Source organism: Mesoplodon mirus (genome assembly GCF_964341445.2).
Source record: "Mesoplodon mirus genome assembly, contig: HAP1_SCAFFOLD_973, whole genome shotgun sequence".
NCBI lineage: Eukaryota > Metazoa > Chordata > Mammalia > Artiodactyla > Ziphiidae > Mesoplodon > Mesoplodon mirus.
Window position 1 is genome coordinate 135,435 of NW_028295075.1, and position 25,689 is coordinate 161,123.

The 25,689-nt window shown below is 48.2% G+C and overlaps 1 pseudogene across 1 annotated transcript; it reads right to left on the bottom strand.

Moving 5' to 3' along the window:
- Positions 1–707: 707 nt before the first annotated feature.
- LOC309797778 (zinc finger protein 541-like) lies at positions 708–25,217 on the bottom strand (annotated as a pseudogene). The gene is made up of 14 exons: positions 24,447–25,217; positions 20,943–22,803; positions 19,146–19,204; positions 18,781–18,938; positions 18,456–18,623; positions 17,238–17,563; positions 11,609–11,672; positions 10,872–11,014; positions 10,363–10,466; positions 9,048–9,123; positions 8,401–8,489; positions 4,672–4,812; positions 4,307–4,488; positions 708–4,189 (listed from the first exon to the last, which is right to left on the bottom strand). The product of its transcript is annotated as a zinc finger protein 541-like (transcript).
- Positions 25,218–25,689: the final 472 nt, after the last annotated feature.

Genomic DNA, 25,689 nt, shown 5'->3' on the forward strand with positions numbered 1-25,689 from the left:
CCTCTCACTGTTGTGGCCTCTCCCATTGCGGAGCACAGGCTCCGGACGCGCAGGCTCAGTGGCCACGGCTCACGGGCCAACCGCTCCGCGGCATGTGCGATCTTCCCGGACTGGGGCACGAACCCGTGTCCCCTGCATCGGCAGGCAGACTCTCAACTACTTCGCCAACAGGGAAGCCCCATTTTTTTTTTTAAACACATTATGCTACTCCACACTGAATAGACTATAGTATAGTGTAAACATAACTTATGGGCACTGGGAAAGAAACAAAACTCCTATGATTGGCCTTATTGTGGTGGTCTGGAATCGGACCTGCAGTACCTCTGAGGTATGCTGATACTTGAGCGACGGGAGTCAAAACTGAGAGCAGAGGTTCTCTAACTCTGGTTTCATTAAATAGCTGGTGAGACTGTTAAAAATTCAGGTTCAAACACACCTAGTGCCCAGATCTTAGTTTTTAATACTGTTCTCCAATAAAAGTAACAAGGGCCCCTTGGATAAACGGCTGGTTCTAGGACTGGGCAGGAAATTATACAGGATGTGCTTAGAGTATCTTGTAGTTCCAGAACAGAAGTCTCTCAGCCTCCATCTCGTTGTCTCTCTCCTTCATAGACACACACACACACACGGGGTATGTCAAAGAGACACAGGAGCCAACTGAAAGAGCTCCCGATAGTCAAAGCTGGAACAATCTGAGCAACAAAGTAGCACTGGATAATAACCCAGTCTATAAAATCTCCGTGAGCCCATGCTGATATAAATGAATGACTGAACAAAGAAATAAATGGCCGTGCATGATTCCAAATAATTTATGTGGCTATTCTGCCCTCAAGAAGTTGAAGCATGACTCTTCACACCTTACGCATGAACTGTGCACAGTGACTTCCTTCCACAGATGACAGTATTGGGGGCGGGGACTAAGTTTACAGCGTAGAAACATGACAAACATTGTCAGCCAGGTGGTGGAGGTTAACGTCAACAGTGACAAGTCACACTGATACTGTGCACCCTGAATACCATGTGAGGACAGTGGCACTTCACTTCTGTGGTCTTCCTCCCCCTCGGATCATAAGAAACATAAGACAAACCCCAGCTGAGGCACATTCTCCAAAATACCTGACCACGACTTCTCACAGCTGTCAACAAAAACAAGGAAAGTCTGGGAAACTGTCACAGCCATGAGGAGCCTAAGGAGATGTGACAACTACATGTAATGTGGTGTCCTGGGAGGATCCTGGCACAGAAGAGGGACATGAGGTAAAAACTAATGAAATCTGAATGAGGGATGGACTTTAGTTAATAATAATATAGCAATATTGGTTCATTAATGGTAACAAATGTACCATACTAATGTAAGATAAGAATAGGGGAAACTGAGTGTGGGGTATATGGAAATTCTCTGTACCATCTTCCCAACTTTTATGCATATCTAAAAACTAGTCTTCTAAGAAAGTTTCTTTAAAAAATTTAAGTTCCAGGGCGCTACCTCCAATGATTCAGATTAGGAAAGTCTGTGGTGGGGTACAGGAATTTGCATTTTTTACAGGACCCCTAGATGATTACGATGCAGATAATTTGGGGTTGAGAAAACAGTTTTCTGGGGGTGGAGTTTGTCTGGAGGGAGGTAATTCACAAGAAACCTTTGCCCAACTCTCTTCTTACATTCAGAAATTCTTCTGGACCACCCACTTGTGGTTGCCAGATAAGATGGGGGTGAGTTTGGATAACCACAAACAGTTTGGGTTCCCTGCCCCTCTAAGCAGCACTATTGTAAAAGTTTCCATTTGTTTAAAGCTGTTAAGTTTCAGCTTAATTTCTTATGCAGCAATAGATAACTAATATACCACCCGACCATGAAGCCAGAGACTTTCATTTCCAGTGTCATCGGGCTTCACTTGTTATGGAGCATGGGACCCACACGGTGACAGCAACAGCATGAGTGCTCAGGTCATACGGGGCACCTGCCAATATCCGATTTACATTTTTCTCATCAAGGCTTCCCTGGTGGTGCAGTGGTTGAGAATCTGCCTGCCAATGCAGGGGACACGGGTTCGAGCCCTGGTCTGGGGAGATCCCACATGCCGCGGAGCAACTAGGCCCGTGAGCCACAACTACTGAGCCTGCGCGTCTGGAGCTTGTGCTCCGCAACGAGAGGCCGTGACGGTGAGAGGCCCGCGCACCGCGATGAAGAGTGGCCCCCGCTTCCCGCAACTAGAGAAAGCCCTCGCACAGAAACGAAGACCCAACACAGCAAAACAACAACAAAAAGTTAAAGGGTATTAAAAACAAACAAACAAGCCAGATATATGTGGGTAGGCATTTTCCATCCCAGTTACAGAATGAGAAAACTGAGACTCAAACAGGGCAAATGACTTGCCCAAGGTGGCAAAGAAGGAAGAAGAGCCAGGCTGTAGATTCTGGTTCATCTGATGCCAGAGTCCTTTCCCCAACCACAGTGCCCGCACCGCTTCCAACTCAACTTCCTCCTCTGCTCCTCCTCCCTCCCCGTCTTTTCAGATGGACTGAGCTGAAACCTGGCCCTTCTGTGAAGCCTCCTGACACCAGCGTTTGCCCTGCTCCCCTAGCCAGTCCCTCCGAAGGCAGCACATAGTTACAGACACAATCACGTCTTAAGCCATCAATCCTCTGAGGTGTCCCTCTTCCTCATCTCAGTTAACAGCATCTACTCAGTTGCTCAAACCCCAACCTGCCCTGCCAACCTCCATCTGTCCTTTTCCTTACCAGCTCTCCCTGTGACGTGAGACCCATCAGCAAGTCTGAATCTACTTCGAACATGATCTCTAATCCTTGCGCTTCTGGCCTCTTCACTGCTACTCCAGCCCAGGCCACCATCTCCGCTGAGAGCCTTCCAGCTACTCTCCAGGATTCCCGTCTTGCCGCCCACGGCCCCCACACAGCAGCTAGAGCTTTGCACAGCCTCCCCTGGTTCCCGTGGCAGAGTCTGTGCTTTGCCTCACCGGGGCCTGGAAGTGGGTCTCAGCCTCAGCAGCATCCTCAGTGTGGCTTCCCACTCCCGTGCCATCCACCTGCCAGCGTCTGCCACTCCGTCACTCCCTCGGACTTGGCCCGCTGCTGTACTTTCCTCGTCACTTTGTGGTGGACACAAGGTCTGACTCCCCAGTGGCCGTTTCTGCTTCCTCTTCTTTTCCTGGCAAATGGGATTCCAGTTTGGATCGGGTGACAACAAATTTGAGGGAACACACTGGTTCTCCCCACTCCTGGAACTGGGGGGAACACAACTTATGCTTTTGTCCTGGAGACAAATCTTGAGGGTCTGGGATAACGGTGGCCACTTGCCTTTCCACTGCCACGGATCAGTTCAGAAAGAGCACGGGCTACAGTTCTGGCCGAGGAGACGTGAGGGGCGTTCCGTTGGGCGCTGCTACAAGCTTTCCTCACTTTTAAAAAGGGGAACAAGGAAGGGAGGGAGCTGCTCTCTGCCCTGCACCCTCCGAAGGTTTGGGTGCTCCGCGTACAAGAGGGGATTCTTGCTGCTGCTGCTGCAGCCGACTTGCAGACGCTGGCCACTGCTGGCAGGCCTGGACTTCACCGTGGAGCCACTGGCACCACCACGTGTCCTGAGAGCTTAAACCTACGCTGACTCCTCTGTTATTACGGCCCAAAGCATATGCACTATAGATATCTAAACTCACCTTTTTGCTGCTTTATCACTCCTACCTTCCCGCTCCTAAAATGTAAGCTCTGTGAGGGGAGGGGCCTGTCCCTCCATCACTATGTCCCCATCACGTGGACTGGGCATTGTCTGGCACAGCTACAGCAGGTGCTTGATAAATGCTGGCTGCATTAATGTATGAGGGTCCTCCAGGGCAGGGACTCAGTCACTGTGGCTTCTGGGAGCAGCAGGGGCTCAAAAGCCTTCGCTGGATCAACAGGCAGGGAAGCCAGAAGACAGCTTCTTAAGAAACAAATTTAATACTATATACAAGGGAAAACGTACAGAAACAACAAAGGAGACGCAACAGGGCTGGAGGTGCCCATCCCAACTAGCTGCCCACGCAGAGGGCCGATGCCAGCCCCTAGCTCGCCCTCCTCCTCCTACAGTTGGAAGGGCTCCACGGGCCACCTTGCCCTGACGGTGGGATCCACGTGGTCCTGAAGCCGGTGCCACTTCATGTGGGCATTCCGACCCTTGATCTTGCCAAACACCCTGAGGAGGCACCAGAGGACACAGGGGTCAGAGCAGGGGGAGGCGGGTAGCCCTGAGGGGGGCACCCCAGAGGGCTGAGGGCAGGCGGTGTGGGAGCATCTAGGGAAAGGGCGGTACCTCTCACACTTCTGGCAGGGAAAGAAGCCCTGGCCCTTGCTGCTCCCCGGCAGCTCAGGGGTCCGCTTCGAGCTGGTGTTTGGGCTGGAGTTGGGGATGAACTCCCTCCTGGAACTCTCAGTAGGCCTCTGTAATTCGGGGGTTGGACGGTGGCTGGGTTTCCTCCGAGGGCTACGAGTGACCTGCAGAGGGGGCAGAGGTGATGAAAGGGTGCTGACCGCCCCGCCGCCCTTCTAAGGGAGAAGCAGGTGTCCAGAGCATCCAGACGTCGCGGGGTGCACCCCCCCGCCGCCACCCAGCTTGGATGAGCACCGGGCATCCAGATCCGTGCTGAACTCCTGAAGCCCTACCGCGAGACCCTCTACCTTTGCTTCTGTCCTGTCTGCTTCACCCAGCTCTCTCTTGACCCTCTTTTCCGGCACTGGGGCTCGGCCACAGTCAAAATCGATCATTTTCTTCTGCATGTAGTAGAACTCGACACACTGGGCTACTGTTTTTGTCTGGACCTAGTGGAGGAAGACAGAAGCTGGCTAAGGACAGTGCCTCAGGAGTAGCAGTGAGTATGGCCTTGACGCCCTAAATCCCCTCCCCATGGGGCCAGCCGCCACTTTTTGAAAGCCCTCCTGAAACGTCTCTCCCCTACGGCTTCGTATGCTCCTCTGCTACGGGGGACAGAGAATCACAAAGTCCTCCTGGGGATGAAGGAGTTCAGAGAGAAGCCACCAGAGTCAAAACCATCTAAGCTCTGCACGCTCTGAGCAACAAGGCTGGACCAGGAAGGCTTCTCTCCAGGAAAACGCACACAAAGGTACACACGAGGACGCTCACTGTGACATCATGTGGAGCCACATGTCTACCGACAGGGACTAATTAAAGCAGAGTGTCCTTACGTGGTGGATACCTCATAGCCTTATGCGACAGCTAGGCAGAGCCCTCCAAAAAACTGAAGAGGGAGGAATACTTCCCAACTCAGTCCATAAGTTCAACATTTCTCTGACACCAAAGCCAGACAAAGATATTACAAGGAAAGAAGGCTACAGACCAATGTCCCTCATGAACATAGATGAAAATTTTTAAACAAAACTTTAACGAACAGAATCCAACAATATATATATGTATATGTATATATATGTGTATATATATATATATATATATACACACACACATATATATACATATATATATATATATATATATATATATATATATATATATATAAAGGACAATATACCATGACTAAGTGGAGCTCATCCCAGAAACGTGAGGTTGGTTTAACAATCGAAAATCAATGTAATTCATCATATTAAACTTAAAAGAAAAATCATATGAGCATCTTGATAGGTGCAGAAAAAGCATTTGATACAATCCAATGTCCATTCCTGATGGAAAGTCTCAGCACAATAGGAATAGAAGGAACTTCTCTTCAACCTGATAAATGATACCTACAAAATCCCTACAGCTAACGGTGGAGTGGTTTCCCCTCAAATATCATGAACAACACAAGGATTTCCACTCTCACCACTTCTACTCAATACTGTACTGGTGGTTCTAGAGTGCAAAAAGGCAAGAAAAAAAGTAAAGGCATCCAGGTTGGAAAGGAAGAAAGAAAAGTGTCTTTATTTGCAGATGATATGACTGTCTATGTAGAAAATTCAGTGGAATCCACAAAAAAGTTACCAAAACTAGTAAGTTAGTTTGGCAACATTTCAGAACACAAGATCAATATAAAAATCAATTTTATTTCTATACATAGTAGCAACAAACCATTGGAAACTGAAATAAAAAAGAACTCTATAACATCATAAAAAACACAAGTACTGGGCTTCCCTGGTGGCGCAGTGGTTGAGAGTCCGCCTGCCGATGCAAGGGACACGAGTTCGTGCAATGGTCCTGGAGGGATCCCACGTGCCATGGAGCGGCGGGGCCCGTGAGCCATGGCCGCTGGGCCTGCACGTCCGGAGCCTGTGCTCTGCGGCGGGAGAGGCCACAATGGGGAGAGGCCCGTGTACCGCAAAAAAAAACCCAAAAACAAAACAGAGAAAAACCAAGCGCTTAGGAATAAATCTGACAAAAAGTATGCAACAACTGTACACTGAAAACTTCAAAACATTGCTGAAAAATTAAAGATTGAAATAGAGAGATATACCCTGTTCACAAGTCAGAAGACTCAATATTGTTAAGGTAACAACTCTCCCCAGTTGACCTATAGAGTCAAAAACAGTACCAATCAAGTTCCTAGTAGGAATTTTTATTTTGAAATTGACAAGTTATTTCTAAAATTCATAGGGAATTAAAAAGGATGTAGAATACAAAAAATAACTTTGAAAAAGAATAACAAAGTTGAAGGACTAACATTTTCTAATTTCAAGACTTAGAATAAAGCTACAGTAATAAAGACAGTATGGGAATAGCTTAATAAAAGACAAACAGATCAATGGAACAGAATACAGGGTCCAGAAGTAGATGCATATATATATGGCCAACTGATATTTAACAAAGGTACAAAAGCAACTGAGTGGAGAAAGTATGGTCTTTCCAACAAAAGGTATTGGAATAAATATCCATATGCAAAAATGAACTCACCTCGCACCCCATACAAAAATAAACTTAAAATGGATCACAAATCTAGAAATAAAACCTAAAACTATAAAACCTCCAGAAGAAAACATAGGGGAAAATTTTTGTGACTTTGGGTTAGGCAAAGATTTCTTAGATACAACACGAAAAGCACAGTCTATAAAAGAGAAACTAGTAAGTTATGCTTAAGCAAAATTTAAAACTTTCTTCAAAAGACACTGTTAGAAGACTGACAAATGGCATATTGGGAGAAAATATTTCCAAAGCATATATCTGGATAAAGGACTGGTGTTCAGAACAAAATAAGAACTCCTACAGCTCAATAAAAACACAGACACTCCAATAAAAACAGAGGCAAAAGATATGAACAGACAGCTCACCAGAGAAGGTGCACATAGAGCAAAAAAACACAAAGATGCTCAGCATCATTAGTCATTAGGAAAATGGAGTCAGATGCTACTGTACACTCATTAGAATGGCTAAAATTAAAGAGACTTAGCATACCACGTGTCGACGAGGGTGTGGAGCAACTGGACCTTTCATAACCTGCTGGTGGGAATGGGAAGTGGTAGAGCCACTTTGGAAAACAGTTTGGCAGTTTCTTAAAAAGTTAAACATACATCTACTATAAGTTACCCTCATTCCCCTCCTAGGTATTTATAATCCCAACCCCGTGTCCGCAAAAAAACAAACAAACAAACAAAAAAACCCAGTACATGTCCGTACAAAGACTTGTATGTAAATGTGCAGAGCAGCTTTATCTGTAGTCATCAGTAACTGGAAACCACCAACAGGTGGATGATTAAATGAACGGTGGTCCGTCCACACAGTGGTATACTCCTCAACAGTAAAGGGATGAACTATGGGTACACATGACAACATAGATGAATCTCAAAATCATTAGGTTGAGTGTAAGAAGCCAGACAAAGCAGATCACATGCTGTATGATTATTCCATTTATATAAACCTCTAGAAAATGCAAACTCATTTAGAGTGACAGAAAGTAGACAAGAGTTGACTAGGGACCCGGGTGGCAGGAAGGAAGGGTTGCAAAGGGGCAGGAGGGAACTTTTGGGGGTGAAGGATACTCTCATTATCTTGATCATGGTGGTGGTCTTACAAGTGTATAACTATGTCAAAAACATTAAATCTTACACTTCGATTATGTGCAATTTTGCGTACATCAAGTTAAAAAAAAGCAAATTAATCAGCAGGATATTAAGTATATGATGTCATCCTTTTTTGAGAAAGTGCATATAGGTGTGTAAAATCCATATGGGCAGTAAATACCTGTCAGGTTATCAATCAGAAGTAGGATTGTGGGGAGGGGTCTGGAGGGCTTTATTTGGAACATGGGATTCATTTCTGTACCGTTTCAGGTTGTTCCAAGCAATGGCATTGTAGTTGTCAACTGTTCACAGCATGAGCAGAGTATCGTCCCTGACAGGCCCTGCAGTTCTAGCGCCTCGGCCGTGTGAAGGAGCCTTGTCTACACCAGCCTGCCATGTTCGCCTTACCATCTTGTGTATCAAGTAGAAGTCCTTCTTGTAGGCACAGAACGCCTTCTTAAAGAGCCTCTTCTCCATGGAGGTCCAGATGTCCGAACCTATTGGAGAAACAGCCAAGAGGAGGAAGGCTGTTTCTCCTTCTGGGACCACAGCCACGGCTGAAGTGCAGACTCCCCTCCTTTTTCAGGCCACTGAGCGCCACTTATATGCCAAGATTTCTGCTAAGCCCCTTACTTGCTTTATCTCACACAATCCTCACAAAAACCTTAGCAGGTAGGGGCTATTACCATCCCCACTTGACAGGTGCAGCAACTTGAGGCTTCCTCTGGTTAAGAGACTTGCCAAGGGCAGCCGTGGGCCCCTGGTTGCCTGACTCCAAGGCTGGAGTGCTCAACTGGGAAACCTGAGCCCACCCCAACCTGGCACCCCCCTTCTGGCCAGGAAGAGCCCACGAGGGAACCAGTGGAAAGGGGAAGGTTGGATCCAACTAGAGAACAGCACCCACTGAGTCCCCCAGAGAGGACGGGCCCTTCTGGGAGGGCAGGTGTAGGCCCCAAGAGAACTCCGGGAGGCACGTGCAGAGCTTGCCATGGAAAGTGACTGGCTCGCAGGGGCCTCAGCCAGGCCAAAACCACGCGGGCAGCCACGCTCGTTACCTGTGTAGTGATAGTTGGCGAGAGGGTGAGTCCGTGGCTTCTGGGGTCCTCTCAGTAACAGGGTCTCCAGGGCAACCTGGAACGAGAGGAGTGGTGGGCAACTCTCTGAGGGAGGGAAGGTGAGGTAGAGGCCCACCTTCATTCTTTCATCCATTCAGAAAATATGTGCAGCCCTCCCTAAAGCCACCCCTACCCCAGGGCGACTCAAAGTGTGGTCGGTCTGTGGACTGGCCACCAGCTGTGAACCACTTGGGACACATTGCCTACAGCACTAAGCGGACTGTTGAGTGCAGCTGACGTTACCTTTTTCATAGCAAGATTTACTTGATGACGAAACAGTGTGTGGACTTATTCTGGCACAAGCTCCTTATTTCTTCAGGGAGCAGCATTTGGAGCGGCACTGCCCCCGCCCTACCCCATGTTATGGTCCTCATAGCACTCATCATTATCTATCACTTTTAAAAAATGTATTTCATGTGCTCACTCTCCTAAAATGTAAGCCCTGCAAAGAGGGGGCATTTGTCTTGCTCAACAGCATAACCCCGGTCAGGACTCGCTATGCAGTTTGCAGGACCCAGCGCAAAATGGAAACACGGGGCCCTGTGCTCAGAAACTATTAAGAATTTCAAGATGGTGGCAGCAGAGCATTAAACCAAGAATGGGCCCCTGAGCTGGCCCCAGCCTGATACCATGACATCACCAGGTATCAGGAGGACCCAGTAAACGTGTGCTGATTACTCTGCTGAGCACCCACCACGTGCCAGCCACTGCCTCTCAGCTTGAGAAAAAGCACCATGTAGCCCTGACTCTTGGGTCTCCAACTCGGGTGACGTGACTTCCTCTCCCACTACACACAGTTGGACTTCTTCATTGTCTAAACTTCAGGATTGTGAGGAGGGTCCTTGGAGGAGGCAGAGGCATTTCTGTTGCATCAGAGGTTTGCATACACCATTTTTAATCCAAAAGTCAATGTTCAGTAAATAAACCAGATTAATGCAGGCCCTGAGTTGGTTCTGCTAGGCACCGCCTCCCCAGTGCTGCGCTGAGATGAGGTAACGCTGGAGGAACCCTGGTGCTCTGCTGTCACCCCAGAGAAATAACTGATTGAGCCCGTATGTGTGCATTTCCCCTACGTTCAAAAGGACACCACCAGTCCCAAAGCGACCAGGGAGAAGGGTGGGTGGCCAGCCTTTGGTTCTCGTGAGCTGCAAAGCCCCAGGTAGAAGGCACGTGTCTTGCGCCTAGAGCCCCTGGCCCTAAGAGAGCAGGGAGCTTCCCACAGCTCCTCTGAGCACCCCCCTCGCCTGCACCGCACCTGGATGTTGCCCTGGGCTTCATGCAGGCAGTGCAGAGCGAGCTCCAGGTTGGTGCCCCCGCCCGGCATCACGTTGGAGCAGGCCAGGTTGCAGAGTTCGGTCACTGTTTCCAGCAGGCAGCCCGGCAGCGAGAAGGAGAGGAGACACAGAGGGTCAGCAAGTGCCAGAGAGGAAACCTCCCCAACAGCACAGATGGGGTGGGGGGCTCCTGTCACCATCTCCCTCACCTCTCTGTTACAAGCAGGCTGAGGGAAGGGAGGGACAAGGAGGATGGGCAGAAACCCTGCTCCTGGCACCTGCTCTGGATGGCCTGGCCAGCTACTGGGTGAGAGGAGAGGTGGGGCAAGGGACTGCAGCACAGCAAAGCAGTCCTGCGCTGAAGGCCAGCTCTGCCCACCCCACCCCCGCCTGGGGATCACTGCTTCTTGGTCAAGGTGAGAACTGGGAGGAGAAACCCCTTGGACATGGAGGAGGGCTCTCAGGAACCTGGCCCCAAAGTCTCAGTCACCTCTATCCTGCGTCTTCGGGTTGGTCATCACATCTCCCCATGGCTTCCAGACCAGAGTAGCTACATGCTCGTCACTTCCAGCCAGTGATCTGTCCTGGAGCTCTGGGATCTCAGCCTGAAACTGGCTCCCTATGTTGATGTGTCTGAAATGAGGCCACACACACGGACATAAAAGGCATATGTGTGTGACCAAGATGGGAAATACAAGAGAGATGTGCGGTGAGCCCTGCTCACCAGGGCTGTGGAACCCACCTTTTGGCCATCTCTCAGACACAGGGAGTGCTCATCAGCCCAGTAGACACGCTCTGGTATTCCAGAGACCTCTTGAGGGATACTTCCTTCCTTCCTCCAATTTGCTTTATCGCCAGATTTCTGGCTTCAGGCGTTTGGGGTCTAGGACAGGGGAGGTATGTGCTGATACCTGGCATTCTGCTGTATCCAAGGTAACATCCAAGCTACAAAACAGTATCTCACTGCGCCATCACCAATTCTATCTAGAACCCCAGGGTGCTGGGCATTCTGTCTGCAGACATCCAACTATGGTATGTCTGGACAGAAGGAATATTGGGGAAACACCTGGAGAAATCCACCACTTCTCTCCTAGAGAGGTTCTGGGTCTAGACCTGACTTTCCCGTGATGAAGGCTCCCTTGGGAAAAACCGACACTGGAATGCAAGGAGGGTAAAAGCATCCCCACATTGCAAGGACCCTCAGGTTCTAAGTCTGTTCCAACTCACGGTTCAGTGCTGATCTTGCTGTTGTCCTTCACCACACTGATGCCAAAAGAGCCGTCCATGTGATCTGGAAAACGCCCAAAGAAGAGGCTCAAGGAGACTGGCTACAACTGACCCATGAGGCCCTTTTTGCCTGCCTTTCCAGAGCAGCTAAAAGCAGGCTCTTCAAGATTGCATGGTATACACACACTACTGTATATAAAATAGATAATCAAAAAGGACCTACTGTATAGCACAGGGAACTATACTCAATACTCTGTAATAACCTATATGGAAAAAGAATCTAAAAAACAATAGATATGTGATTATGTATAACAAAATCACTTTGCTGTATACCTGAAACTAACACATTGTAAATCAACTCTAATCCAATATAAAATTGAAAATTGGAAAAAAAAGATTGCATGGTATGGAGTTTCCTCAAAAATTAAAAGTAGGACTACCATATCATGCAGCAAACCCACTTCTGGGTATTCATCCAAAAGAACTGCAGTCAAGACCTCAAAAAGATATCTGAAAAGATATCTCCCATGTTCACTCCAGCACCATTCATAATAGCCAAGATGTGGAAACAACCTAAATGTCCACTGACAGATGAGCACATAAAGGTAATGTGACATAAACATACAATGAAATACCATTTAGCCTTAAAAAGAAATTCTGCAATATGCAACAACATGGATGACCATTGAGGACATAATACTAAGTGACATAAGCCAGTCACAGAAAGAGAAATACTGCATGACTCCACTTATATAACGTATCTAAAGTAGTTGAATTCATATTGATAGAATCAAAGAGTGGAATAGGGGTCACCAGGGGTTGGGGCAGTGGGAAATGGGAGGTTACTAATCAATGGGCATAAAGTTTCAATTAATCAAGCTCTAGAAATCTGCTGTATAACATTGTACCTATAGTCAACAATACTGTATTGCACACTTAAATATTTGTTAAAAGGGCAGATCACAGATTAACTGTTCACATCACAATAAAATAAAAAGATTGCATGGAAGTGGGATAAGACTTCTGAAAAAGTAGAGTAAGGAACTCGGCAAAACAACAGATTTACTGACAAAAATCATTAAAAAAAAAAGAACAGTAAGCTAAAGTCTGCAAGTTGTCCTAAAGGCATACAGCATTTTAAGAAATACTCATTCAAGAAAATCTACTAAATCTCGGGAAGAACAGTGAGAGTCTGTGGCACTGGAGCCATGGCCCACTCCCTTACCCACCTAGCCCCCAGCTCTTTGTAAAGGAAGCTCTACCCAGGTAGGTGCAGCCAAGGAGATGGGGGCTTCTTCTTCCCCTGGCTCCCATGCTTAAAGAATTAAAGTAAGATAAAATAAAAATTTCTCATCAAAGAGAAAATGCCATCAAGAGATGGAAATTATTTTTTAAAAAGATACAAATGTGGACTTCCCTGGCGGTCCAGTGGTTAAGACTCCACGCTTCCACTGCAGGGGGCATGGGTGTGATCCCTAGTAGAGGAAGTAAGATCCTGCATGCTGTGTGATGCAGCCAAAAAACAGAAGAACCAAATGGAAATAGTTCAGGGGTTAAAAAAGTACAATAACCAAAATAAGGCTCAACAGTAGATCTGAGCTGGCAAATGAAATGATCAGCAAACCTGAAGATAGAACAATGGAGACTATGAAATCTGAAGAACAGAGAGAAAAAAATATAGGAAAGTGAAGAGAGCCTCAGAGAAATGTGAGATGTCATTAAATGCAACAATATATATGTAGTGGGAGTACCAGAAAGAGGGGAGAAAGGGACAGAATATTTAAAGTATTAATGGCTGAAAATTTCCCAACGTTGATGAAAAACAATATGTATATCCAGCAAACTCTACAAACTCCAAGAAAGATTAAACACAAAGAGCTCTACATCCAGACATAACATAGGCAAAATGTGGAAAGCAAAAATAAAGATAAGATCTTGAAAGCAAAAAGGGAAAAACAATTTGTTACATACAAGGGCACTACAGTAAAATTAACAGCTAACTTTTTAAGAGAAACGATGTAGGTTACAAGGCAATGGGATAATATATTCAAATTACTGAAAGTAAAAAAGTGTTAACCAAGTATCTTATATTCAGCAAATTATCTTGCAAAAATGAAGGTAAAATAAAGACACTCCCAGATAAATAAAAACTGAGGCTACCTGTTGCTGGCAGACCTGTCTTACAAGAAATATTAAAGGTGAAATATTATTCAGCCCGCAAAAAGGAACAAAGTACTGATACATACTGCAACTTGGATGAAACCTAAAAACATCATGCTAACTAAAAGAAGGCATTCATAAAGGACCACATACTGTATGATTCCACTCATATGAAATATGCAGAATAGCCACATCGATAGAGACAAAGTAGATTAGTCGTTACCCATGGCTGGGGACGGGGAGGATGGAAAGGAGGGACTGCTAATAAGTACAGGGCTTCTTTTGGGGATGATGAAAATTTCTGAAAACGGATGGTAGTGATGGTTGCACAGCTCTGTGAATATACTAAAAACCATTGAATTCTATACTTTAAAGGGATGAATTGTATGGTATGTGAATTATATATCCCTAATAAAGATAAATAGTAAAGAAAGTCCTTCAGATTGAAAGCAAATGACATCAGATGGTAACTTGAATCCAAACCAAAAAAAAAAGCGAAGCGCTAGTAAATATGGGTAACTATAAAAATCACTATGATTACATATTTCTTTTCTTTTTTTAATGGCCTTAAAAATAACTGCATAAAACAATATGTATTGTGGGCCTCTAACATATAGAAATATAATATATGTGACAGTAACTGCACAAGGAGCACAGCTGCATTGGAGTAAAGGAATATCACCTCAGACAGTAACTCAAATCCACAAGAATAAATGAAGAGATCAGAAATGGTCAATAAGAAGGTTAATATAACAACCTCTATAAATCATGCTTGTTTTCCTTTATTCTGTGTTTTTACACGAAATAAAAGTATATAAAGCAAGAAACATGACCAGTAAGGTATTACTGGGTCTCTCACATATAATAGCAAAAGAGTTAGAAGGAATAGAGCTAGATAGGAGCAGTGTTTCTATATTTCACTGTTAATGAGTTATTACACATCCTAACAGATTCTGATAAGACATATATTTTAAGTCCTAGAGCAACCACTAAGAAATGACTAAGACACAGTGAAAAATTAACGGAATTAAAATGTCACACTAGAAAATACTCACTTAATACAAAAGAAAGCAGGAAAGGAGGAACAGAGGGAGAAAAAGACATGTAACATATAGAAAATAAAAAGCAAAATGGCAGATGTAAATCCAACCATATCAATATAACATTAAACAAGAAGGGATTCAACAAACCAATCAAAAGGCAGAGTTTGTAAGACTGGATAAAAAACACATGATCCACCTAATGGTGTCTAGAGGTAACATGCTTTATTTTCAAAGACACAAATAGGCTGAAAGTAAAAGAAGAGAAAAATATATACCAAGCAAACAACAACCAAAAAAGAGAATGGAATGGCTATATGAATGTCAGGCACATTAGACTTTAAAACCAAAAATATTACTAGAGATAATGATAAAATTATTGTAATAATGACAAATGATGTCACAATCACATCCTAATGATAAAAGGTCAAGCCGTGAGGAGGATGTGACAATTACAAACATATACACACCTAAAAACAGACCCCCAAAATACACCAAGCAACAAACGACAGAACTGAAGGATGAAATAAACCATTAAAAAATAATAGTTGGAGATTTCAATACTTTCAACAGTGGATAGGGCAACTAGGCAGAAGATCAACAAGGAAATTGAAACTAACTAGACAAAACAGACAAAATACAGCATTCCACCAAACATCAGTAGAATACATTCTTCTCAGATTCACATGGAACATTCTTCAAGACAGACTGGATTCTAGCCCATATAACATGCCTCAATAAATTTTAAATTTTAAAATAAATTTAAGGGAATTCCCTGGCGGTCCAGTCATTAGGACTCCACGCTTCCGCTGCAGGGGGCATGGGTTCGACCCCTGGTGGGGGAACTAAGATCCTGCAAACCGCACAGCACAGCCAAAAAAAAATAAATAAATTAAATAAATTAAATTGAAAAAGAAACAAAGTATGTACTCTGACCAAAAGAGAATTAGAGTACAAATCAATAAAAGGCAGCAATTTGGAAAATTCACAAATATGTGAAAATTAAGCAACACACTCTTTAATAGTCAGTGTATTAAATAAGAAGTGGAATGATAAATTAGAAAATACTTTAGGTGAATGAATATAAAAACACAACATACTAAAACTTACAAAATGTAGCTAAAGCAATGTTCAGAAGGAAATCTATAGCTGTAAAATATCTGTATTAAAAAAGAAGAAACATCTCAAATCATTTATGGTCAACTGACTTTCCACAAAGGTAGCAAGACAGGGCTTCCCTGGTGGCGCAGTGGTTGAGAGTCTGCCTGCCGATGCAGGGGACATGGGTTCGTGCCCCGGTCTGGGAAGATCCCACATGCCGCGGAGCGGCTGGGCCCGTGAGCCATGGCTGCTGAGCCTGAGTATCCGGAGCCTGTGCTCCACAACGGGTGAGGCCACAAACAGTGAGAGGCCCACGTACCACAAAACAAACAAACAAACAAACACCTCACAATGAGCTACCACTTTACACCCACTAGGATGGGTGTAATAAAAAAGACAGCTAAGAAGTGTGAGCAAGGATGTGGAGAAACTGGAACTTTCATACAATGCTGGTGGAAATTTAATATGACCCGGCCATTTTGCAAAGCAGTCTGGCAGTTCCTTAAATGGTTAGACATAGTTACCCTTTGACCCAGCAATTGCACTCTGAGTTATATACCCAAGAGAAATGAGGACTTATGTCCAACAAAAACTTACACATAAATGTTCTTAACAGCACTGTTTGCAATAGCCAAAGGACACAAACAACCCAAATGCTCGTCAACTGATGAATGGATAAATAAAATGTTGTCTATCCAGAGAATTCAATATCATTCATCCATAGAAAGAAATGAAGCACTGATGCATACTACAACATGAACCTTGACAACATTATTCTAAGTGAACAAACTAGACACAGAATGTCACGTATTTTATGATTCCAATTACATGAAATGTCCAGAATAGGGAGACCCGTAGAAAAAGTAGGTTGGTAGACTGGTGGTTGCCCAGGGCTGAGGAGTTGGGGGCTACAGGGCCTGTGTGTCACCGCTCGTGGATATAATCTTCTGGGGTGATGAAAATGCTCTAGAATTAGATTGTGGGATGGGTGTCCAATCCTAAGAATACACTAAAAAATCACTGTACACTTTAAATGGGTGATTCATATGGCATGTGAATTATACCTCAATAAAGCTGTTTAAACAATTACTCGAAAGGGCAGGCAGAAGGGTGGTTAGGCTAAATGGCGTCTATTTTCTTTCTGGCTACAAAGTTATAAGCACCTAGAAGGCTGCTGGTCCCAGATGGTCCTGGGATAGTTCTGAACAGCAACGGGACCCCCAGAGCAGACCCAGGCGTAGGCCAGAGAGAATGGATGGACCAAATTCTACAGGGGGCGGGGGTCTGGCCCCCCGCAGGCCCATCATGGGGTGATCAAGCTCACTCACCAAGCATGGCGCTGATGAGCCTGTCGGGACGGGCCCGGGCAGAATGTGGAACAGAGAGTGTTGAAATACAGCCCAGAGCCCTCCCGGATGGGGCTGAGCATCGGGGGCGGTGTGTAGGGACGTCACTGGGACAGTCCCTTCAGGAGGTGGTCCATCAGGAACACGGGCGAGCGCAGGCAGCTCTGGCGGCATCCTCCCGGGCCCGGCTCCCCAGACATGGAGGGCGGAGGAGGGATGAGCAGTGCCTTGGGCCGGAGGAGCTTCATCCGCTTCTTGTGTTGGCTGCTCTCCTTGCAGTCTCTCTCTTCCCCGTCCTTCTCCTGTCCCTGGAGAAGAAGAGACTTCAGAACCACGGGGGTCACCTGAGGCCACCGGCCCCAAAGCTCAGACCTCAAGATGGCCTGAGAGTGGGAAAGGGTACTGACCAGCCAAATGCACACCCAGCATGGCCATGCCCAGAGTCCTCAGTGCAGGAAGCCGGGCAGGGCCACCACGCCTGAGCCAGACTCCAGACCCTAAGCCGGGCGACATTTGACGCTGGGGCCTTCTCAGGCAACCCCCCCCCCCAAGGAGAGGCCCTCACTCAGACCATTTTGGAAACTCATGTCCGTTGTTAAAGTGACTGGCACTTAAAGTGTGGGGGCCAGACGGATGCAACAGCATGACAAAAGGAAAACCTGTTGCCCTCAAAACGACAGCAGCTCCTGCGAGACAAACAGTGGGCTCCATGCACCCCGTACCCGAGTCCAGCATGGACTTCTCCAGGTGGGGTCTTCCAGCACAGGCTGAAGAGACGACGGCTTGACCTTGCTACACTCTCTCTTACCTCCACGCAATCTCCCCTCCTCTCTGCCCATCTTACCCCTCCTCATCCTCCAGCTCTCAGCTGCAACACCCCCTTCCTCAGGCAGGGTCTCTGGTGCCCTCGGGGCTCCTACAGCTCCCTCTCCCAGCCCGGCCCGTTCTGGGTCGTCAGTGTCCGGGGATGGGTCTATCTACTCCGCTGGGCTGGGAGCCCCAGGAGACGGGGGCAGGCCTGTTGTGGTCGCTGCGGTGTCCCCAGCCCTGCCCAGCACAGGGCCAGACACAAAGGAAGTTCACTGGAGGTTGAAGGGATGAAGGAACACGCAAATCAAGCTCTTCTGGAGTCAGGATTTGGGGGCTTTTCTCACAGCTCCCACTGGCAGCTGGAAAGCAGCCGGAAGGAAGTGCACCCACCTTGCTCCCCGGGGGATGGTTTGCTGGAGCCACTGGCACCGACACTGGGACCACCAAAGGGGCTGCGGTCATGTTGTCCAAGGACTTCCTGCCTCCCGGGGAACTCTGCCTGTCCCCCTCTGGCCTCAGCACCTGTCTTGGTGGCTTGCAAAACTCCATGCCACACACCTACACACAGAGAAGAGCCAGCCCTTTAAGAGACACAGTACGTAGGGAGCAAGGGGCCCCTCCAGAGCAGCACAGCCCTGACTCCCGGCCCCCAGCCAGGCTCCCTGCAGGAGGACGGCTCCATCCTGAGATGAATGGCAGCTTCAAGCCCCTTCACCTGGGGCTCCTGTTTCCCTCGAGGTGACGGCCACTGGTCGCTGTGAAAACACGTGGCTGCTCAGCCCTCTCTCTGTATAAAACATCTGGCTGCAATTCTTGCAGACGTAAGTGCTCCTTGGCTCTGCCCAGTCTGTGGGACCACCACTGTGCTGGTTCCTGTGGGGAAGAAAGGGAGAATGGGACTCCGTCCCCAAACACTGATCCTCTGACAGCTTTGGACGAACCCTAAAGAAATGGACATGATGCCCCCGATTCTCCGTGGCCTGGTGCTCACCCCTTCAGGAGTGAAGCATCCAGAGCTCGCTCACCCAGGGCCAGCACATCAAAGCCACCAGAGTTCTCCCGAGGGGCTTCGGAACTTACCAGCCACCCGCCATGTTCTCCTCCTTCATCGGGTTGGGGAGCCGGTAGATATTTCCACCCTGAAGACGAAAATACATCTGAGCCAACATATCAGAAATGAGATGCAAGAGTGAAAACTATAAGACTTGGAAGAAAACACAGGTATAATTCTTGGTGACCCTGGAGTAAGCAGTGGTTTCTTGGATGACTCCAAAACCAAACAAAAGACAGACGTATTGGACTTCATCAAAACTTACAACTTCTGTGCTTCAAAGGACATCATCAAGAAGTGAAAAGACAGAATAAGAGAAAGAAGTTGCAAATCATGTATCTGATAAGGGACTATGTATATTTCTGTATCAGTGATACATAATGAACTCTCACAGCTCAAAAATAAAATCACAACCCAATTTAAAAATGGGCAAAGAGTCTGAATAGACACTTACCCAAAGAGGATATACAAATGGCCATTAAAAGATGCTCAGGATTATTAGCCATCGGGGAAATGCAAATTAAACTATAATGAGATTATCATTTCCCACCCACTAAGGTGAACCAACTGGACAGTAACAAGTGTTGGTGAGGATGCAGAGAAACTGCAGGCCTCATACACTCTGGGTAGGGATATAAAACAGCACAGCTTTTTGGAAAAGTCTGGCACTTCCTCCAATAGAATTACCCTAGAGCCCACCAATTCCCCTCCAAGGTATTTCCCAAGAGAAATGAAAACATATGTCTAAACAATAATCTGTACACAAATGTTCATAGCACCATTATCACAATGGCCAAGAAGGGAAAACAACCCAAATATCTATCAGCTGATGAATGGATAAATAAAATATGGTGTTTCCAAACAATGCACAAGTTACCAGCGATAAAAAGGAGTGAAGTTCTGACCCGTGCTACAGCACAGAGGAACTCTGAGAACATCAGGTTAAGTGAAAGAAGCAAAAGACACAAAAGGCCACGCAGCGTTAGGATTCCAATCACATGAAGTGTCCAGAATAGGCAAATCCATGGAGACAGAAAGTAGATGCATGGTTGCCAGGGGCTGGGAGGGATGGAGAGATTGCGGGTGACAACCAACAGTGTGGGGTTTCTTTTTGCGGTGATGAAAGTGTATTGGCAAAGAGTGGCGATGCGAGCACGACCTCGTAAACAAACTAAAAACTACTGGATGGTGCACTTCAAGATGGCGAATTAGATGGCACGTGAATATTAAAGCTGTGGGGAAAAAAAAGAGGAGGAGGTAGCTGTGGTGCGACAGGAAGGATGCTGGACCTCGGAACATCACGAAGAGACGTGGCCAAGCTCTCTGCGCCCAGGACCTCGTGGGCACTATGTGGGAGGACCCAAGCTGCTCCAAAAGGGCGGACCAGTGCCAGGCCTGCAGTAGGGGCCAAGTCGGACTTGTGGACCTGTGATTCACAACCAGAATAGACACAGCATTTCACGTACAAATATCAAGGGTAAAGGAGCTCTGCCTTTACATTCTCTGAAGAAGTGAAGGAGGCAAATCCAAAAGGAAGCGAAAGGCAGAAAGAAAGCAAACAGAAAAAGTTCAGTGAAGAAACATGATGCAAAGTGTCTCTGACAACTCTAAAGCCCTGTTCTGTTTTGTGTGTGTGTGTTGCAGGGCGGAGGGTGATGGGAGGAACCATCACTTCTCTGGACCTTCATTCCCCCCTCTGTAAACAAACTGCATCTGAGGATTTGCTGAGGTTAAATACAGTGCCTGGACAAGTCAGAAACACGGACTCAGGTAAGGACGAGACTCTGCCCCCCGCATGGTCAGGTCCCGTGAGAGGGCCCTGGTACCTGGATCCTGTTGAGTATCATCAGCTTGGACTTGGAGTCCCAGGGGGGATCCGCTGGAGGCCCGGCCAACGACGAGAAGGAGGCCATGGCTACCTGGCTTGGAGAAGCTGCACAGCAAATATCCATTTTCACTTTCTCCTTCCGGAAGTGCTGGGCCCCGGAGTTGCCAGAGAAGAGCCTGTAGCCTCCGCCCCAGGAGCAGGCCGGGCCCTCTCCACCTTTTGTGGCCCCGGAAGCCGTGCCATTCTCAGCCTGGGCCTGCTTCCCTGGGAGGTGGGCTCTGGATGGCTCCTCCCCTCCTAACTGGGTCTGATGCAGGCCCCGAGGGAGAAGATGTCCCTAGGTCCAAGGTCCCTTTCGAGGATCTCAACTGCTTGGCCAGAGAGGAGATGTCTGGGTTTCCAGGAGGGTCCAGGGACGCCGCCGTGGGGGCAGGTGGAGCAGCAGCCACTTTTGGTCTTCCCTTTGTGTCCTGGCTCACGCTGCTGGGGGAGGGCTCTGTGGGTAAAGCGGGTGTGGATTTTCTCCTGCGGGCTAGGGATCCCTCTGGATCAGGGTTCACGGGGCCAGCATGGAGAGAGTCAACAGTGGGTGCCACAGGTGGGGGTTGCTGTGGCCACGGCCCCTGCAGTGACTTCAGGGCAACTCGATTGCCGTCGGGTGTGGGAAGCTGGGAGGAGGCGGCGGCCACCTGGGTGTGGGAGAAGATCCGCTGGGACTTGGTGATCATCTGGAACACCTGCATCTGCTCGTGGCTCACCAGAGACTCCTGAGACTTCAGGACCAGCTGCTGGAAGAGCGGTGTGGCATCCGACGGGAGGCCGCTGGACTTCTGGCCGTCCTGGGTGCCAGGCTCACCAGGGTTCTGCCACGAGAAGGAGTCGCAGTCGAACTTGCTCTTCTTGGAAGCCCAGGAGTCGTCTTCCCCGCTGGTGCTGACATATCTGGGGTCGCCCGAGGCCTCCCCCTGGGCCTTCAGGAGCGTGGGAGGGAAAGACGGCGTGTCCTCCAGACCGGTGCACTGGCTGGGTGAGGGCTCCCCAGCAGGGGAGTCGCTGCTGAGCCCGGGGCCCGGCTCGGAACCCTCCCGGGACGGCACTGCAGAGGGCTTGTGGACGACAAACATACTGTTTCCTTTGCTCTTAGGGCAGCCCGACAGGTTTCAGAGCCACTGGAAACTGTGGCTTGATGGCTGGGAACTGGCGGGGACAGTCTGGCCATGGAACAGAGGCAGGCAGGCGGGCAGGGAGCGCCCTCGGGCCAGCCCTCCAGGGATGATGGGGGCTGGAGCAGCGGCAGCTCCGGCTCGGCTGGGTCGGGGCCGCTGTTCTCCGCTGCCCGTGAGTGGACGGCTGTGAACACGTCCATGGCAGGCTCCTTCCGTGGGGGCCGGGGCTCCTCGGGAACCTCAGTGCCCAGGGCTCCTGGGGCCGCCGGGGTGCTGGCTGGGCCGCAGGAGGAGGACCCTGACGAGGGCAGGGAGGAACAGGCCGTGATCCTCCCTTCGCCGCTGTCTGAAGGCCCTCCCAGGGCTGGCCCGGGAGAAGGGATCTTCTGGCAGATGCTGCTGCTCACGATACAGCGCAGGAGGTCTCGGTTGGACAAGAGGGAGATGGGGGATGGGGCTTCCGGGGGCACCAGGGACCACAGGCTCGCGGGTGCGGGCTGGCAGGCCACCTCGTGCACATGGGGTGAGTTCCCGCAGGGCTCCTCCTCCGGAGGGGCCTCCTTGAGGATGCACAGGCCGTGCTGGACCTCGTAGTGCCGGCGCACGGAGCGGTAGTCGCTGTAGCTCTTGCTGCAGCCCTGCTCAATGCACACAAAGGGCTTGGACTTCTGGTGGGTGAGCGTGTGCCCAGTCCTGGAATCACATGAGGAGAAAGTTAGTGGGTGTCTCGGCGTGGGTCACCCACTGCAGGAGCCCAGGCGTGTCCCCAGGGGGCAGCAGCATCGCAACTCAGAAACTGTGCTCAGACCCTATGAGGAAAGACCCCTGCTACGGCCAAAGCCGTCTGGAAGGGGGAGCTCTTGCCCTCACCCCTAAGCAAACCCCTAATCTGAGATTAAAAAAATCAGTGGGAGCCAAGTCAGAGTTCCCCAAAGTGGGTTCCTAAGGAACACCAGTCTCCAGAGTTGCTCCCTGAGGACTTGGGCTCAGCTGGCAAATAAGTTTGGGAAAAACACTCTTTACTTCTTGGAGGTTCCTAGGAGCAAACTGAAAAGCCACAGAGCAGATAAAGAGATATCTGTTGAACTTTCCATGTCTCTCAAACTTATTTGCCCACAAAACCATGTTTTTAAAATAGACCCTTTTAGCATCCCCGAGAAGCAGAGAACCAGAGTTCTGAGAACAAACTTAAGGAAACGCTAACTTGGGGATGATCCTTCCTTGAACAAAGGAGTCTTCGCCTTCCCACAGGAGTCCTCTAGACAGCTACCTGGGAGCCCCACAGCAACAACAACAAAAAGCCAAATGTGCCTATAATTTCTGCAAATATAAACGAATGCAAGTATGTATTATATTTACATCATACTTATACCTGCATTAATATATTATAAATATAAACAAATGGGTAAATCACCCTCTGGGTTCCCAACAATCCTACTCCGGATGGTTCTAATCAATGGAACCAAGTAAATAATGAAACCCTTTCCCAAACGTGGACCCTTGGCCTCCATCTGAGGGAAGCAGCAGAGAGGGCATCCGGAGACCCACTTTCTAGCCCTAACTGTTACCAGCTTGTGACAGGAGTAAATCATTTCCCATCCTTAATGGCGAGAGGGGAGAGGATACAATGAAAGCGGGATTCATCGAAGGCTCAGTAAAGGCTGGGGGAGCTGTAAACATGCAAGGGATCGTCCTCTCCCACTTACGAGTCTCTCAGTTTGAAAGTCTGTCTCTCCTCCCTCGGCAGCAAGAAAAGCTTATCATTTCTAAGACATGAAGAAGAAACGGAATTCTGCTCCTCTTACACTGAGCTTGCTTTTGAAAGTCAAGTTTAAAAAAAATCGAGTTAATAAAAGGTGGAATTAAAAGAGGAAAAAAGAGAGTGAACACTGCATTGCCATGTTCTAGAAACAGGCATTTCAGAACCCCTCACGCCCTGGTGTTATGCCAACATATATTCCTCATGGAGTGCATATCTGTTCTGCTCAGACACCTACCAAGGACTCTGAAACTTTCTCTACACAGTTAGCCCAACTCCCTCCATGACAAAATTGCCTCTGGAGTGTGTTTTGAAAGCACATGGGTCCTGCCTGCAAATCGCAGCGGCGCTCTCCTCACTGCAGTGAATCTGGAGGCTGGGGAGGGCGGGCTGTCCGGGGCAGTGTAGGCCCTGCCCCGACAAACACTGACCGTGGTAGGAGCACAGGTCGCACACATCTGGGACACCCGACGGTGGGGGGCGGTGCAGGTGGATGGGATGGGATGCAAAAGAACCAGGAGCACGCCCAGCCCCCAGCAGCCCCCTGAACAGACGTCCCGACCAGACTCCTACATACAGGTGGTCCTGACGCTTAAAGGCCTTGCTGAAGATTTTGCACACGTGTCTCCTCTCCTGGCTGTGGGTCAGGTAGTGCTTGCTGAGAGGACTGGCGCTGCTGAACACCTTCCCGCAGAGGCTGCAGTCCAGGAGTGGGTTCTGAGGGGACCTGTGCTGCCGCTTTCCTTTCCTTGTGCTCCCAGACGTGGCCCTGCCTCCTTCGTTAGCCTCTTTGGGCACCTTGAGCACGCCTAGCCCCAGGTCTAGACAGAGGGAGAAAGCACAGGTTATGACATCCGGGGACATCGGAGCCCGGGCGGAAGCACTCTACCACCCTCGGACCAACTTCAGCAGCTGAGTCCAACTCAGGGAGTTGGCCGAGAACCCCAACTTCAGCAGCTTCACTCGCAGAGAAGACCAGGCTTAGCACCAGGTGAGGGGGAGAAGGGACCCTGGTCAGGCCACACCTCCAGGGCGGCACCCAATCTTGAAGCCACACTTGGGGGGTAAGGGAGGGGACAGCAACAGTCTGAGAGCTTCCAGGACAGAGTGACTCGACAGGCAGGACTTCATGACGGTAACATCAACAGCACACTTGCAAGTGCAATCCAGAAATGCACAATGCAAAATCTTAGAAAAGTTTAAGTCCTTTCTCCCAGCCAATTCCACTCTGGGTTTTTTAATTAAGGAAATTAAGGCAGATCTGTACAAATTAACGGAGATCTTGCAGTGAACTGCAAGCGAGTTAACTGCAGCATTGTTTTTCCTGGTGAAATGTGAGAAACCACCTAATAACCGACACCAGGGCAGGTGGGTGACTGCATTCTGGTCTCAATGGTCTATGGCGCAGGCATTTAAGATACAACTGTAGGAAAATATCCGTTGACGTGAATGGATGTTCATGCCATACCACTAAGTGCTGTGCCACCAACAAGAGGATTGTTGAAAAACGGAATGATCTAATCTTTAAAAGGGAAAAATAAATTTGAATAGAAACAAACAGAATGGGATTGATTGGTAGGATCATGGATCAACTTAATTTTCCTTTTCCTGTATATCTGAATTTTCCATGTTTCTGTACTCCTTGGGTAAATGAGTAGCAGTTTTTTTTTTTTTTTTTTTAAGATGTTGGGGGTAGGAGTTTTTAGTAATTTATTTATTATTTATTTTTGCTGTGTTGGGTCTTCGTTTCTGTACGAGGGCTTTCTCTAGTTGCGGCAAGCGGGGGCCACTCTTCATCGTGGTGCGCGGGCCTCCCACCA